The following is a 16,173-nucleotide window of genomic DNA, read 5'->3' on the forward strand; positions in this document are numbered from 1 at the left end:
TTTTTTTTTTAAGTGCCAAGCTAAGCTCTTACAGAACTGTTATACTTCTTAAAAAATATTAATCAAGGCAAGAAAGTTAAATGTTTCTCTTAAATGTCGATTGCAATGACTAACAATTTTGAGATAGACAGGAAATATTGCTAGCGGGGAGAGAAAAGGGGACAATGGGGAAGAAATACACATTTCATCCCTCCAGAGCTGGTCAACCATTCTATGGAATACTGACAAAATCAATTTTATAGGTACCAGTTTTTGCATGTTTATTTAATTCTTTGTATCTGGTACATATTCATTTATACCTTCCCTCCCCACTGGGCACATTTTAAAATTAATTTGCTTGGTAATACAATAGTGTAATACAGCATTCCAGAAAATGCAGGTTCTAGATACTGTGGGAAATCCATAAATCATTGCCAATATAGTATTTTAAACAACAGTATAAGCTCCCTATAGCAACATATAAACTTAGGGGTCTTAGCTAAATTCAGGAAGCCAAATAAAAGCAACAGGGGTATTGAACCAGAGAGCAGATCGTCTATATATGTTCTTATACATTCTCTTAATCTATTTACAGCATTGGAGGTTGCATCAAGTTTCAGAGATCAAACTTTAGCAGCAATGGCTTCTCTTGCTTCTGCACAGCCCTCAATCCCATTTTGAAGAAGCTTGATCTGAACCGTGATTGTCAACATCACATATGATGTTAACAGCACAACTTCAAATTGGAGAAGAACAACCCAATCTTTTGGGACTGCCCAGCCCAGCTCTGACAAAACTAAGGCTCCCCCATGCCACTGGTCTATTTTCTTCAGCATTACTTTCATAATTAATATTAAACTTTTCTCCTAAAAGTCTCAAAATTTGTTACGCAATTAAGACATATGTGCACACAGAGAAATACATGCTGCCTTGCCTCAAACCTAGCTGAGACTGGTAAAATCGTATTACTTATACAGAACATATATCCACAGGGTAAAACAAGTAATTTCTACAAAGTAAGCAGCAGAGGCAGAGATAAGAAGAAATGTTTTTTGTCTTCCCCCCCAATTGTTTTATTCCCCTAACACACCTCCTTTTGAGATTATTTCTTTAAGTGTCTGTACGGAAAGTGTCTTTAAGGATCTGTACATTCAGGGGTACTTACTTAACCTTTTTAGACTCTCAGTTTTGATAGAACTTTTTCTTTAAGCTTCAGAAAGTGAGTCAAGTATGGATGACACGATGCTAATTCTTTTCTAATTCAAATTTTAAACTAGCATGTTTGACTTAAATCAGAGATTGAACAGGCACGTTGGAGTGAACAAGATCTGATAAATTCAGAGGAAAGAAAAAGCAAGGTTTAGAACATCTATTGTTCTTCCAATTAAACAATATTCTGTTATCTAGTGACTCTTAATAAATTTAGTGATAAATTAATAATTGGGGAGCAACAGAACAGCCAGCTGATCCTTCCATCTGTCATCCAGGAGCTGAAACTCCAGCGAGCTGCTCCCCTGCACTCCCTGCGCTCCACAAGCAGCAGCTGCATTATCTTGGTTCGGATTTTGCAAAGGAGAAGAGGCACAGTACGATGGGATAACGCGCATTGCCTCCGGTGTTGAAGCTCAGCCCCTCACCATCCCTCCCAACCAGGTTCTAAGGTTTGTACTGCCTTTACTGGGACTTTTACTCCGTCCATCTCAACTCTATGTTCAGGTGCTGACTCCACCATAGCAGACCTAATCAAGGCTAACGAGCGAGAGCCTGCACTCTGCCTGCAGGACCCCTGAGCACCAGTTATGACCCACGTCCTCCCCATGGCACCAGGGTTCACAAAATACTATTCTTAAATGCTCTCTGCCACCCAGGGCAGAGAGTAGAGAGGCATCTTTCCAGCGCCACATTATCTTCAGATGCAGCCCAAAAGTGCACCTCTGTCCACTCCCACAAAATCATTAATCACGCAAATTAGCATCACTGGAGAACTAGCTATCTTTTATTTACCACATGAAAGAGACAGTAAGAGTAACTGTACATTTTGACATGTTCATGCCATAAATTATCCTATGTCCATATTTTACCAGCATGCTATTACCCTGGAAGATAATGGTTCATTTTTAGGCTGTTACAGCAGAGATCGTAAGGTTCCACCGTCAGCAGCTACATCTCGTAACTGCCTTTCACTCTCTGAAAGCACAGGCAATTTTTTCCATAATAAAAACTGGATTAGCATGTATCAAGAAGAGGTTCCACCAGCTGTCACTTTGAAATCAGGCTACTCTATCTGATGTTCAAGATGATAATGGATAAACCCATAAATGACAAGCAGTTTTCTTGTATTTATCTAATAAGTGGCTAATACAGGCTAGCATCTTCTCTAATAAAACAATATAACAGAAGGAAGAAACAGGCTTAGGTTCTATTTGAATTAAATATGAACTGAGCAATAGCGGCACATGAAAATATAGCATGCCAAATTGCACATTTTTTTTAACCTGTTGCTGCTTTCTGAAATTATATTTCATTTTAATGCACTATTCCCCAAAGTAGTAAAGAATTATGTTTAGGAGGATCTGATTTAAAGTTTTCTGAGATCCAGCTAATTTTAATTTCATTATAACCAGAGTCTCTCTCTCGCTCTGTGTACTTATGTATGCTAAACAGAAAAACAGGGGTCTATAAATGAATGGGTTCTGCAAGTATATTTAAAACAGCAGCATTGCACTACATGAATTAGCAGTGGTAGCAATAGCTTCAAAAAACAAGCAAAGAATCCTTATTAATCTGCAGAATATTTATGAACTATTTGCTAACTTTTTTATTATGATGATGATACAATATTAAAATTACAGTTGAAGAATCTCAGTGGAAAAAATCAGCAGCTTCCTTAAGGTAATGCAAAAATTGGGGTTAACTTGGCTGTATTAATCAAGTAGGAAGAAAAATATCATCAACAAAAGGTCGATCACTGGCTAATAATGAAAAGACGAAAGAGCTACCTTGATGAAATACTGTGTGTTCATCTTGTCTTGAAACCAACTTTTACACTTTCACTATATAAATCCACAAAAAAGCATAGGTGAATAATTAAGGTATGAAGAGCAGATAAACAATGAGCAGTGGAGCCTCTACAAGCACCCAGCATCTCTACCGCTGTTGGCAATTCCTGGCAAAGCCACATCCACCAAAAGGTGGTGCTGGAAGGGACAACTGCAAGAAGTCAAAGACGGTGTAAGAAGGGAAGGGACCCTTCCCCTCTTACACCAGCTTCCAAATGGACAATGGTTTTCCTCGGTTCCTCACTAATATTCAGCAGCGTGGTGGGGGTTTATTATTGTCTGGAGCCCTTTTCTAGTTTTATCTACTCTTCCTCCCAATCCTCTTCTTTAGATGCCTGCACAATACTGATAAAACAGCATCACATGAAAAGAACTTCTTCCTTACAACAAGAGAGGAACCTTTTAAGAGGGTTTTCTTTTCAACACGTATGTGAAATTTTTCAGAAACTGCAGACTGCTTCTACAGAAGAATCATGACATGCTTCTTGCAGCACACGTTACTGTGCAGAGCCATAGGAGTCCAACATGAAAATCACCTGCAGTAAAGGACAGGGAGAGGAGGGACACAGAAAGTGAGGAAGACAAAAGAGCAGAACTAGGACCCAAGCCAGGAGATACCCCATCTCCTGCACATCCCTTTCTGGGAGCTATCAGCAATTCAATTAGATCATCAGCAGCTCCTCAAGCAAGGGAAACTCCGCACACATCCCGTTAGCTCAGAATACTGCTTCCTATGCTGACTGGCAAATTAACACAATACGAACACAGTCTCCTCTTGTGCTCTGCTGTATATACGGCATACCATTCCTTCCTCCATTTTCACTGTCCATCAGTTTATATTTTGATACATAAGACTTAATCACCTTTATTATTGCTTTACTTTGTGCAGCTACAAAATTTATTAGGGACCATAAAATGATCTGAGCCCTTTCCTAAATCCTGCCACAGCAGGCTTGATAACCCTCTGTGGCAGGCACGGAGAGAGGCATCGCCTTTAATTTTTTCTAAAATTACTGTACTTGAAATTAAAGTGCTTCCTTGTTACAAAGCAAGGTAAAACAAGGCTCTTTGTGACTGCCTTGCCATACCTTTCAACACCAGAAAGAAAAGTGCATTAGTTTAATGCTCAGAAACTGCACGTGCAAGTCCCAGCTTAGGCACCTCACTAGGTCTAACCCCTCGTGCTGGCCCCATGGCCCCTCCGCTGCTGACACCACTCAGAAATAACATCTGGAGTGGAGTTTGGAGTGGATTTGGAAAGATGTGGGGGTTTTCCATCTGCAAATGGTCCGGTTTACATTTTCTTTGGTTTCATAAAAAGGAGGAGGCGTGAAGGAAACCAGCCACTGGCACGGCACCAAGTGTCTGCAGCAAGCGAAAAGCAGCTTTCACCAGCCAAAGGGGGTGGGGGGGGGGCATGGAAGAGGAGAAAACAATACTTGCTGGTCACAGGAGAGGGGGAGCTGGAGGTCAGAGGGTAAATTCCACTTGCAACATGCAACATATTTTCGTGGGCTGCATCAATACCCTGACGATCACCAAGACTTCAGCTTGAGAGAGGGGCATTTGATGGCAGAATAAGCAAGCTCATGTAGGTGTGGAAGAGAAAGTAGTTGGAAATGTAAGGAACAATTAGCTGATGAGTAATGAGAAATGCACCACATCGCCTCACTTTCAGCTGGTTCTTGGTTTTTGTTGTCTGGCTCTGGGAAAAGCAGCTTCTCAGTTTCTTTCCTTTGTTTGGCCAGGCATGTGGGAAGGAGCCGGGTGTGATGAAGTAGAGGCCAGTAAAAGGGTTTGTTTATCGCATTTTTTGCTATATTGTTTTGCTTATTGTTTAGGAGAAGTTTTGGGTTTGTTTTTTATTAAAATCACAGATGAGTCAGAAAGGAGGAATTGTTAGCAAGAAACCACAGGCACCAAAATTCTTTGTACTTCCAAGAGGTCTCCCACGCAAAGGCTGTAAAACCTCTCCCTCACACTAACTGATAAACATCACCTATTTTATAAACACTGATGCACATAAAGATTAAGAGAGTTCCCAAATGTTTGGCAGTGGCAAAACTAACAGTATGCCATAGACATCGAGTGCTTCTCTACACAAATGTGGTAACATTTATTTCCTGAACAAATTAAATCTGATATTAAAAAAAAAAAAAAAACAATGCACAAACAAAACCCAGTCCCACAACTTTTCCTGCCCTCAATTTAACTTTTCCCTATGAAACACTTAAAGAAAAATAACATCTGGTAATTACTTAACAGCACTGTAAATCATGAGCCAAATACACCTGCAAATATTCATCACCTGATGCACTTGAAGGCCTCCTATTCAACAGTTTCATTCTGTAAAAAAATCTAGTAACCCATAGGAAAGGAAGATAAAAGGCAGACCATGGAAAATGGTAATTATGAAACAAAGTAGTTACACAAAACAATGTGGTAATGCTGAAATCTACTTACGTTTTTCATAGATTCAGGTATCTAATAACATGTTTGAAAACAGTTGACCTTGTGAACTGGCACAAGAACAAGTTTTTGCTGCTGCTGTTGTTATTCTGTTGCATATTTAAGGCAAGATCACAACCATCACCTCCATACATGGTCAAATATAAGGACCAAAGCGTTCCTTCTAAAAATCGATTTTAGCTGAGCTATTTTGTTAGTAAATGTCATATTCCCAGTACAGAACAAATTGCATCAAGTGACAGGTGATTTGCATTAACAGGAAATAACCCACAGAGAACGTGTGGGTTTGTAGGTGGATGCAGGGGGATGGAGAAGGCTCACTAGTCTAGTTTTGCCTGGAAACTTTCGCGAAAACAAACCTACAATATTTCCCCAGCCCAGCCATACCTCTGCTGTTAGAGGAGGACATCTGCCTTCCTGCGGTGGGCAACCCATGTTCAGGCTCCCAGACAACATTTGACAAAAGTTCCACATCAGAGATTAAGGTCTTTGCACAGAGATTGAGGTCTAAAGAAAGAAAGGAAGTGGAATAGACATAAATGTAACATAAAATGGATTGACATCGGCTAAAGGGCAGATGGGGAGGGAGGCATAGTCATAAATAAAAACTTTTCTTTAGGGGAGAAGGAACTGGAAATATGTTATTGGATCGGCACGAAGAGCCTCAAATTATGTCACATAAGCAGAAAAAGACATGAAAAGTAAACATAAATTGATAGTAACTATTGAAATCTACTGTTCTTAATCACTGTGAGACTGATGGAAGGTCACTTGGATCATCTTTCCTGCGAATTAACTAAACAGGCAATATTCATCAATAAACTACATCACATTAAAAAAATACACAGCTGCTCTTGGAAGGTTATTTGTTAGACTGGCTTGAACATTTACACAAAACAAGAGACAAAACATACCTGGTTCAAAAGAACATTGGCTCGGAAGCCTAATTAGGCTTGGAAGACACAAGTCTGACCAAACCTCCACGCTACAGAAGAAGCCAGCACAGGGCAGGACTCTGCACAGGTCCCAGGAACCTGGCAGATCTGCCCCAACAGCTCAGCCCCAGAGATGTGCTGGTGGTACCCCACCTGCCAGGCACTGGTGCTGATCTTATCACACCAAGCTCTAGCCAGCTAGCAGGTGTAAATGATCACTTATGTCCCTCTGAGAGAAAAAAGACAGAGTGCCTTATGTTTATCTCAAGATATTTTAGGAGCATAGAGTGGTCTCCATTATCTGTGGAAGAAGATTTAATAACTAGCTTAGACCAAGAAGCTCCTTTTACATGTATTTAAGGTCAGATGAGGTGAATCTCATTGATTGCCTGCCTCAAACATGAGGGTGATGCCATTCTGCATGCACTGAGGCCTCTGTGATAATGATGCTTTAGCTACAGGCTTGCTCCCAGGGAAGCCCCTCACTTCTCAGGAATGCAGAGGAACGACAGCCCAGCCTTCCTGGAAACCCCTCGCTCCTTACAGATGTATTTCAGGCTCTTGGTGGTGCTGGCACCCTTTCTACATGTGCTATTTCCTTTGACCTTTACAGAGAACTGAAGGAGATCTTTGTAATTCTGGGCCTTCTGGCGGATTTTCCAAACATGTCCCTCTGATGAGCTGGTGCGATGGCCACCAAAGGTCAAAGGTTCCTGGCCAGCAATTAACACCTGCGTGCTGATGACCTAATTGGTGAAAGAGGGATAATGGAAGTGATGCTGGAAGATCTATTTCCCCCCTCAGTGAGATTAAAAATAAATAAATATTTTATGTTTTGTGAACTTAAAATATACTGAATAAAGTTTATTCCGGTATGAAGATGAGCATAAGGTAGTGACCTTCTGTGAACGTCAGAACTCATGTAAGGAAGCAACACTGAAGTTTAAACTTATCTGGAAGGGCTTTATTTTGTACCATTTTCTGGGATGCCATGCTGAAATTGTAACTAAATACACGATTACAGATTAATTTAATTCTATCCATCATATTAAATCTGATTAGGATTTTTAAAAGATTGTACAAGAACACTGCAATCTACGCGGTGGGCTGTGTGCGTGCAGTTTGGTTTCAGAGGGTTCTTCCCCTGGAAGGTGCTTCTGCAGAATGCGCTGCATTATATGTATTTGCTATTTTGCAATCTAAGATAACTCTGAAGTGTCAGATATGCATGGGGTTTTTTTAAAGGAAGCAACACTTTTAAACATGACCGGTCCCTTAAATATACTGTAGATCATTATAATGAAGACATGAATCTCCCACCACTGCAAAAAGAGCAACAAAGGTTTCAGTCCTGAAACAGGGGAGTTTCTTACCTCTATGAATATTTCCATTACACTCATGACATCAAAAATAAGCTACTTTGCAGATTCCGACTTTTAGAAAATGATTCCCTTGAAAGATTGTGTTTTTGTGTTCTTGTTCTAGCAATTAATGAATTGGCTTTGGAGGAGGGTCTGTGATTTTATGAAGTTAAGTTAGTACAAATCATAAGCTTTTATTAATATCCCAAACAGATACATTACAGCAGACACACACATACTTATATATGCATATAAATGACTGTGTCTGTATAGATATAAATATGTACATGTTGCAAGAGATGATCTATCTTCTTTTTTAATCTTCTTTAAAATTATTAGATAAATATATTATTAGATAAAACAGTACAATTATTTTGCTAATGTACAGACATGAGTTGTATCAGTTATGCACAAATATATCATCTGTAAATTCTGAAGGAGAAATATTTCTAATTTAGCATGTTTGATAAAGCCTGAAAAAAGATTCGTTTCCTTAAAATATTTTAATAATAAAAACCCTTAAAAATCAAGTGTTGGCAAATGTCCACTCAGTCTGAATATTTAGAAGGATGCTATGAATGGATAAAAAAATGAGAAAGAGAACGATCAGTGAAAAACATCTTCTCCTTCCACAAATCCCAGTGGTAATTGCACAAGGAGTTTTGCCTATAGCAGAGAGGGAATGTGAATTACGTGTCATCAGAACTGTAGCTGTTCAGACCCAAACACCCCACTAATACTGCGTTTAACAGATCATATTAAAGCTTGGCAAGCCCACCAGGCTTTTAACGTTATCAGGTCAAGCATGCCCCCACTTCTGTCTGTGAAACCTATAATAAAAATAATACTTTACACTTCTGTGGAGTCTTTCATCTGCAGATCTCAAGGTGCTTTACAGATACTGAATAATTAAGCCTTGAACCATTCCCTGAGTTGAGTGACGAAAACAGATAACTGCACCAGACACAGCAGCGTCACCAGTTTCGGACAGAAGCCTGGAGTTATTTCATCCTCAGCTGGAAACAGGGGAGGTTTGGACAAAGTGGATGCTGTTGCCCAGGCTGGGAGTATTACCGCCATTTTTTCAGAAAGCCTGGGGAGATGGTTTTAGTCTTGGGCACACCTTCACTTCCACGTATCCTGCTGCATCCTGCTGTACGTGGGGTAGTTTGGGTGAAGTCAAGCACCGTTATCAAAAATAACCAACAAACCGACCCCAAAACCCAGATGTTGCTGCAGGTGCCCAGAGATGAGCACAGCTAATCACGGTGAGAAATCAACAGAGGCAGCAGCAGGCAGCACAAAGGAATGTCTCCAGCACATGAAGGGCTGTACAGCCTGCAGCACCCACCCGCGGTTTTCAGTCTTCAGGAACTGATTGTCCTTGCCCCCCAGCACACAGACCTTTTAGTATTTCCTCAGCCGGGATGGTCCCCGTGCTGCCCAAGCTCCAATTCAGAGAAAGCGGAGGGTGAAGCAGAGTCCTTCACGGACAGCACCCGATGAGCGCAGTGGGTGGTGAGCTGCAGGGGAAACCTGCATGGTGCTCACACATGGTGTCGAAGGTTGTCCCACTGGGCTGTCTCCCCACCCCAAGAACTGTCACCCCAGAACTGGCTGCTCCCCAGCACCCAGGGGAGCACCATAAGGGAAAACGCAAAACATAGCCCATTCATGGTGGCGGGTTTAATTTTTTTTAGACTCATATTGGACAGTTTGGAGGTTTGGTGAAATGGCAGATCAACACACACGTCCGCGGCAGCATGCAAAGTAGAGAACATATTACCTCCACATTGTTTCTGTTTTGCTTTAAAAAGAAAAAGGACTAGTGAATTGTTATCTGACAGAGCAACTTCCAAAATACCTTGATACAGAATTGTATTTCAGGGCTGCAACACGTAAGATGGAGTGACCTGGACACAAAGCCACTGAAGGAATTTGTGTACACTCCTGCTGCCTTTCACAATTGGATTTGGAGGGGCGTAAACTACCATAACTCTACTGAAATCAAGAAAGCTTTGAGAACTAAGGGATGTAATGTTCTTTATTTATGCTCAATCAGTATTGTCCAAATATTGTTATTTTAAAATAGGAACCACGCGTGAGCGAACAAGCTGGGCTGCCTGAAACACAGGCAAAGCGCAGTATGAATTCTCAAGTTAGGCGCAGAGCATACTTCCACCCCTGCTCCAGCATCTGGCATAAAGAGACCCTCTGGGCCCTCGCATTCATTCAAACACATCCCTTTGATTTTTAATCTAACTGACGGCACATTTGATAGCAGCCCTGCTACCTCCCTGTTTCCTCAGGAGTCTCAAAAATTAAACAAAAAGTAAGACTTCGCACTTCATGAATTTTTGAAAGAGACCCTCGCATATGTCAACAGGCCCACACTGACATCAACAAAAGTACATGGCAGTCGCTGCTGTTTTCATACAGTAATGCTCTCCAAAGTATTTGCTTAATCTTTTACTGATGTTTAAAGGTGCGTGGCTTACATTAAAAGCATATTTTACTCTTTACTGGGAAGACTCCGAGCTGGGTATTTTTGAACAGTTCCGTGGTTATCATCCTTACGCGTTTATATCAACACCAAAAGGAAGACCAGGGAAAATGTTGCTACTGAATGGGGCAGGGGATCTGGTGTCAAAGGGCATGGAAAAGGCTGAGGTAGTCCATTCCCTCTTCACCTCAGTCTTGCAGGACTTGCCTTCAGCAGCCCAAAGTCCCCGCTATCAGCTGGAAACTTCAGCACAAGACTCACCCTTGCTGGAGGAGCAAATCTTTAGGGGGCGTTTGCACCAAATGACCAGACATGAGTCTGTGGACCCTGATGGGATGCACCCACAAGTGCTGAAGCAGCTGGCCAAAGTCATCACAAGACCACTTTTGATAATCTTTGAAGATCTTGGTGATCAGGAGACACTTCTGAAACTGGAAGAAAGCAAATGTCTCTCTTATCTTCAAGGAGAATCTGGAGAACCTCAGGCTTGCCCTCTGGGAAGGTGATTGAGCAAATAATCCTGGAAACCATTTTCTGACATATGAAGCAATAGTATCATGGATTTATGTAGAAGAAATCATGCCAAATAAACCTGACAGACTTCTACAATGACATGTCTGGCTCGGTGAACAAGGGGAGAGGAACGGATAGTGTCTCATGGACAAAATGATGGAGTAAGGACCACATAAATGACAGTGATGTGGACTGAGAACTGGCTGAGGGAGGTGATCGTGATCTCTACTTAGCACCAATGAGGCCACCCTTGGAGTGCTAAACCCAGTTCTAGACTCTCCAGTACAAGGGAGACACGGGCATACTGGAGGGAGTCCAGAAAAGGGCCAGAAAGACAATTAAGTGACTGGAGCATCTCTCCTATGAGGGAAGGCTGAGAGAGCTGAGACTGTTCAACCCAGGCAAGAGAAGTCTGAGGAGGGGTCTTATCAAAGTGTGGAAATACTTGATGGGAGGCAATAAAAAAGATGGAACTAGGCTGCAAAGGCCAAGAGAGAATGAGAAGCAACAGACACAAATTGAAATACAGGAAATTCTATTTAAACCCAAGAAAAACTTTTTACTGTGAGGGCAGCCAAACACCAGCACAGGTTTCTCTGAGAGGCTGCGCAGTCTCCATCCATGGAGATATTCAAAACCTGACTGGACACAGCTAGACAGAAAGATAAATCAATCTCCCTTGACTATCTGGAAAGTGAAACCTTGTTATATGCTTCCAGAGATACCAGGTTATCAAGTACACCCCCATATAGCTCAGATGACCGTACTCATGGGCACCTGGTGGCTTTTCAAATGGTATTTTCAGTGGCTGGTTTTAGCACAGATCAGAATATATATGTCAAAAAAGAAGTCATACATCATATAGGAAAATAAAAGTTTTACTGCCTCTAACAGTAAGCACCAGCCACTCCAGTTAACTACCAGCAACACCTTCACTGACAACCAAGATCTGCAGAGTACCAAATACAAGTAGACCCTGTTATAGCAAAACTAACAGCAGTGAGGTTGATCATGGCCTTCATCTGGTGTAACTAGATGATGGCATGGCTGCAGTTAGCTCAAAATCACATTAGAGTCAAAGAGAGAAAAATCTGAAAATCACAACTGGCTTCCTGGGGTCATGTTGGAGAAATTGGTCCATTCCTACCTGGATCCCAAGTTTACTGGTGTTCATGTTAGATGTTGCATTGAAAGATTTCCCCTGGATGAGAAGCCTCTTAGTAAATAGAGCTATACACTCCCTTATCGCAACTTCTCCTGAAGGAGGGTCTGTCCACCTCCAGTAATAACAATTTAGACTACTAACCTAGACAGGATTCAAAGCAATCCAAGATGTACAAAACCACTAGCTCTTTTCAATTGTTTCAACTGGTATTTTTTACAGGGTTTTTGTTATTTTTTACATATGCTGGTTTTGTATCAATCTAGTAGCACTTGAATTTAAACTCAAATACATCACCATTTATCCATGATAACAGGGTGAGAGTGCTCCTCCAAGGTTGTGCCCCCCGAACTTCATCTGCAGGTTGGTGACTCTCACCAGACGGAATCAGCACCTCCACTGGTGCACCGATTACTGGACAGTCAGATGTTATCACTGCAGCAAAATGCCTCAGAAGAGATCTGTAAATGTATTTATCTCAGAACACATTTATTTTAAACAATGAAGTTGTAACATAGGGAACTACATCTAAAATAGTATGTTTGCCTAATAAGAGGCATTTTTCTCTTGTAAAACCCTCTATTAAAGCCACTTTGCTTTGTTAACTTTCATAGCATGTATCCTCACTATAGCCTTCAACACCTGAAAAATTAGTGGAAGAATTTGACTGATTATAGAGGCTGTTTTCCTTGTTCCACTGCTTGTTCTAAAAGGGATACTCAGCAGAACTTGCCTTTTTTTTTTTTCATTTTGTGCTGTCTGCATGAGTAATTACCTCCCTGATTTCTGAGATGCAATTGAGTAGCTTCCACATTAGAAAAATCCAAAGATTGATAGAGCCATCTCTCCTAAAGGATTAGTTTGCTGCTGTAATTCCACTGAGTAGGTCATTCAAATAGCAAAATGCTACAAAGTCTAATTTCTCTTGTTTGTAAAAGCCAGGTATTGATACCTATTTAAAAGAATCTGAAAAGGGCTGGTTAGCCTTTTGAGGGGAAAAGTGTTTTCACAATCCTGCTGCAGCTTCAGCAGGGCAGGGGGAGGAAGATGATGCTTGCATGCCTAGAACGGATCAGCTTAGGGGCTGGTGATGTGCGATGCAAAAGAAAAGATCAAAGAAAAGACTACAACCACGCAAAGATTTTGAAAATGCTTCACTCTTCTAGAAATTCACGAGCAAGTTTCTCCCGTGACAAGGACATGTTAATTGTCTTGGTGACTTTGGGATGCCAAGGGAGCAGTGGCAAGCCCCTTGGGTGCCAGGTGCGCAGCATGCCCTGTGGAGGAGAGCACTGCCCCATGGATGGGCATGGAAATGGTCAGAGGAAGAAAGGTCTTACATGTTTTCATGTACAGGTGCTCAGCTTTTCCTCCATCCAGGACCAACAATTTGGGTGAAGTCACGACCAGGGGAAGAGGGGCCATGTGTGGTTCGAGGTCAGGGCTACCAATATGGTATCACAAGGTGAGATATATATTCAAAGCACTTAATGTGTATGAGAAAAAAAATTAGTACACTTCCACATTTTCCAAATTATCTTATGTAATACTTAACTTTTATATATCGGGTTCTTTAATTCATTGGAGATATTCTGGGAAAGGTTTCAATAGCATTCAGTATCACTAAGTCTTTTCATAAATATCCATTTTCCAAATATCTGAATAACGACAGAAGAACTTTTGACAGAGTATTAAGGCAGAAATTCATCTAAACATCACAGGTATAACCATAAGTGGTGTAGTCTGCAGCTATGATTCTGATAAGTATTTGTGCCAACATCATTTTACCATGGAAAAATTACTGAGTCACTCTTTCGCTCCACTGAACAACAAAAAAAATTTTTTAAAAAACCACTATAATTCTAAATAACAATTTTTAATTAAAATACTAAACCATGTTATTGTCTTATATTCACAAAGATACATTTTATGATAATCCTAGGGGGAAAACTAACACAAATATAAATAATAAATAAAATTCTTCTGCTTTCCGAGTAAATAAGTATTTTACTTCCATTGAACTACTGTAGCAGCCAAGTAGTACTTGGGCTCATACAAAGCCTATTTCTCTGTCATGACCCATATCCCTTTTGGTGTAAACTGAGCTCTACTGATGTCAAGAGAGGCTCAACTATTTATATCAGCTAAGGATCTGGCAGTTAATTTAAAAGGCGAGAATAAATCTTAGGTCTGCTCTGAAGTCAGTTTAACTGAAATGCAAAAGATCCTTGCAAGTTAGGTGCACATTTAATTAATTGAAATTCAACCTCCCCAGACAAACCACAGATGCTCTACTTATTTAGCACAGTGTCTCCTAACCAGCTGCACTAATCTATTCAGTAATACTACCCTGTAGCTAAACATCTGGAGAAACCTAGGAAAGAGAATAATAAATACTTCTAAAATTCTAGTAGGCAGGCACCTGAAAGTGACTTTACAGAAAAAAGGGGGTTTGCATGTGTGTATGTGTGGGAAGCAAGGATTTAAACCTCAGACACCCCTAGAAAGAGGAATATACTGGAATGGATAGAGATGATGTCGGCCAGTATCTGCACTGCCTTTGGACCAACAGTTATCAAAGCAGTAATTCAGATTCTACATTTTCCATTTTCACTGTTTTTCAGTTGGAAACTGCCAGTTAAAATATTAACCAAAAGTCATATAAGCTCAGATGAAGATATATCATCACAATTACACGGACAGAACATCAATATTTTTAAATTATTTCCATCCACCTCTCTTTTGGAAAATATACCTAAAGGAAACGACATTTCTCACCACAATGCCTTCTTCTGGTTTGCTCCTCTCCCATAAAGACACCACTATATTGACTCTTCATCAAGGCTTTCAGTGCCTGGAAAAGTTGTCAGAGCTCTCTGTGTCCCCATCAAGCTCACCTTCCCCATACTCATAATGCACTACCTGTGCCACTCGGGACACTCAAGCTTTCACACCAGGACTGTGGAACAGAATTAAAACATTTTGCAAAAGATCAAGATCTTATATAAAAATGGCACATACAGAGAAGAGAAATGGATGCAAGAATCACAGACTCACAGGACGGTTTGGGCTGGAAGGGACCTTAAAGCCCACCCAGTTCCCACCCCTGCCCCGGGCAGGGACCCCCCCAGCCCAGGCTGCTCCCAGCCCCATCCAGCCTGGCCTGGAGCACTGCCAGGGATGGGGCACCCACAGCTGCTCTGGGCAGCCTGGCCCACCGCCTCGCCGCCCTCACGGGGAGAGGTTCTTCCTGATCTCTGACCTGCATCTGCCCTCTCTGCGCTCAAAGCCACCCCCGTGCCCTGTCACACGTGCCCCTGTAAGAAGCCCCCCCCCCAGCTTTCCTGCCGGCCCCTTCAGGCGCTGGGAGCTGCTCTAAGGCCCCCCCGGAGCCTGCTCTTCTCCAGGCTGAACAGCCCCAGCTCTCCCAGCCCGGCTTCCCAGGAGAGGGGCTCCAGCCCCTGCCCATCTCCGTGGCCCCCGCTGGGCTCAGTCCACCAGGTCCATGTCTTTTTTGGACATAACATATATACATTCAAAATTTTTTTGAAACCCATAAAAATGTAAATAACCCAGTTTAATGCCTCTTTTTCTGAATACAAATAATTTGTGACTATAATTCATTTTAACATCAGTCACCTAATCAGGTAAGCCATAAGAACAGCAGGGGACTAGATCTACTAAAATAGACCTGTGTACCTAATATTTATACTCCATGAATGGCACAGAACTGTTACCAGAAGTTGAGCTCATGTTTCACAGGATCAGAGCTGAAGATAAGGAGGCAAGTACAAGAGGAAGAGCCTTTCTAGCTTGTTTTCTAAAAAAAAAAAAACCTAGTATTTAAAGGGGTTTCTTTGAGAATTATTTAATTTTTTCTTCTGAGGGAAGGAAAAAATCTTATAAAAATTACAAATTTGGTAAAATTCTTTAAGGTGTCTTTATCAACATATATGCTTATGTGATGTTGTTTGAAATGACAGCCTATGACTTGCAAGCAAGCCGTACTACACACTGCTCTTTCTGGGAAATGTTCTTCACTGAGCCGATGGTCCCAGGCACTATTTAAGTGATGTGACCAATAAGGAAACCAGAAAAAGCTATTTTCATTTTTGTATTTCTCCTAAGGCAAAATATGGGAGTTCCTGAAACACAGAACTATTAAAGTTCATTTTTGAAACTGAGGAGAAGA

The sequence above is a fragment of the Falco biarmicus genome, chromosome 8 (assembly GCF_023638135.1).
Source record: "Falco biarmicus isolate bFalBia1 chromosome 8, bFalBia1.pri, whole genome shotgun sequence".
NCBI lineage: Eukaryota > Metazoa > Chordata > Aves > Falconiformes > Falconidae > Falco > Falco biarmicus.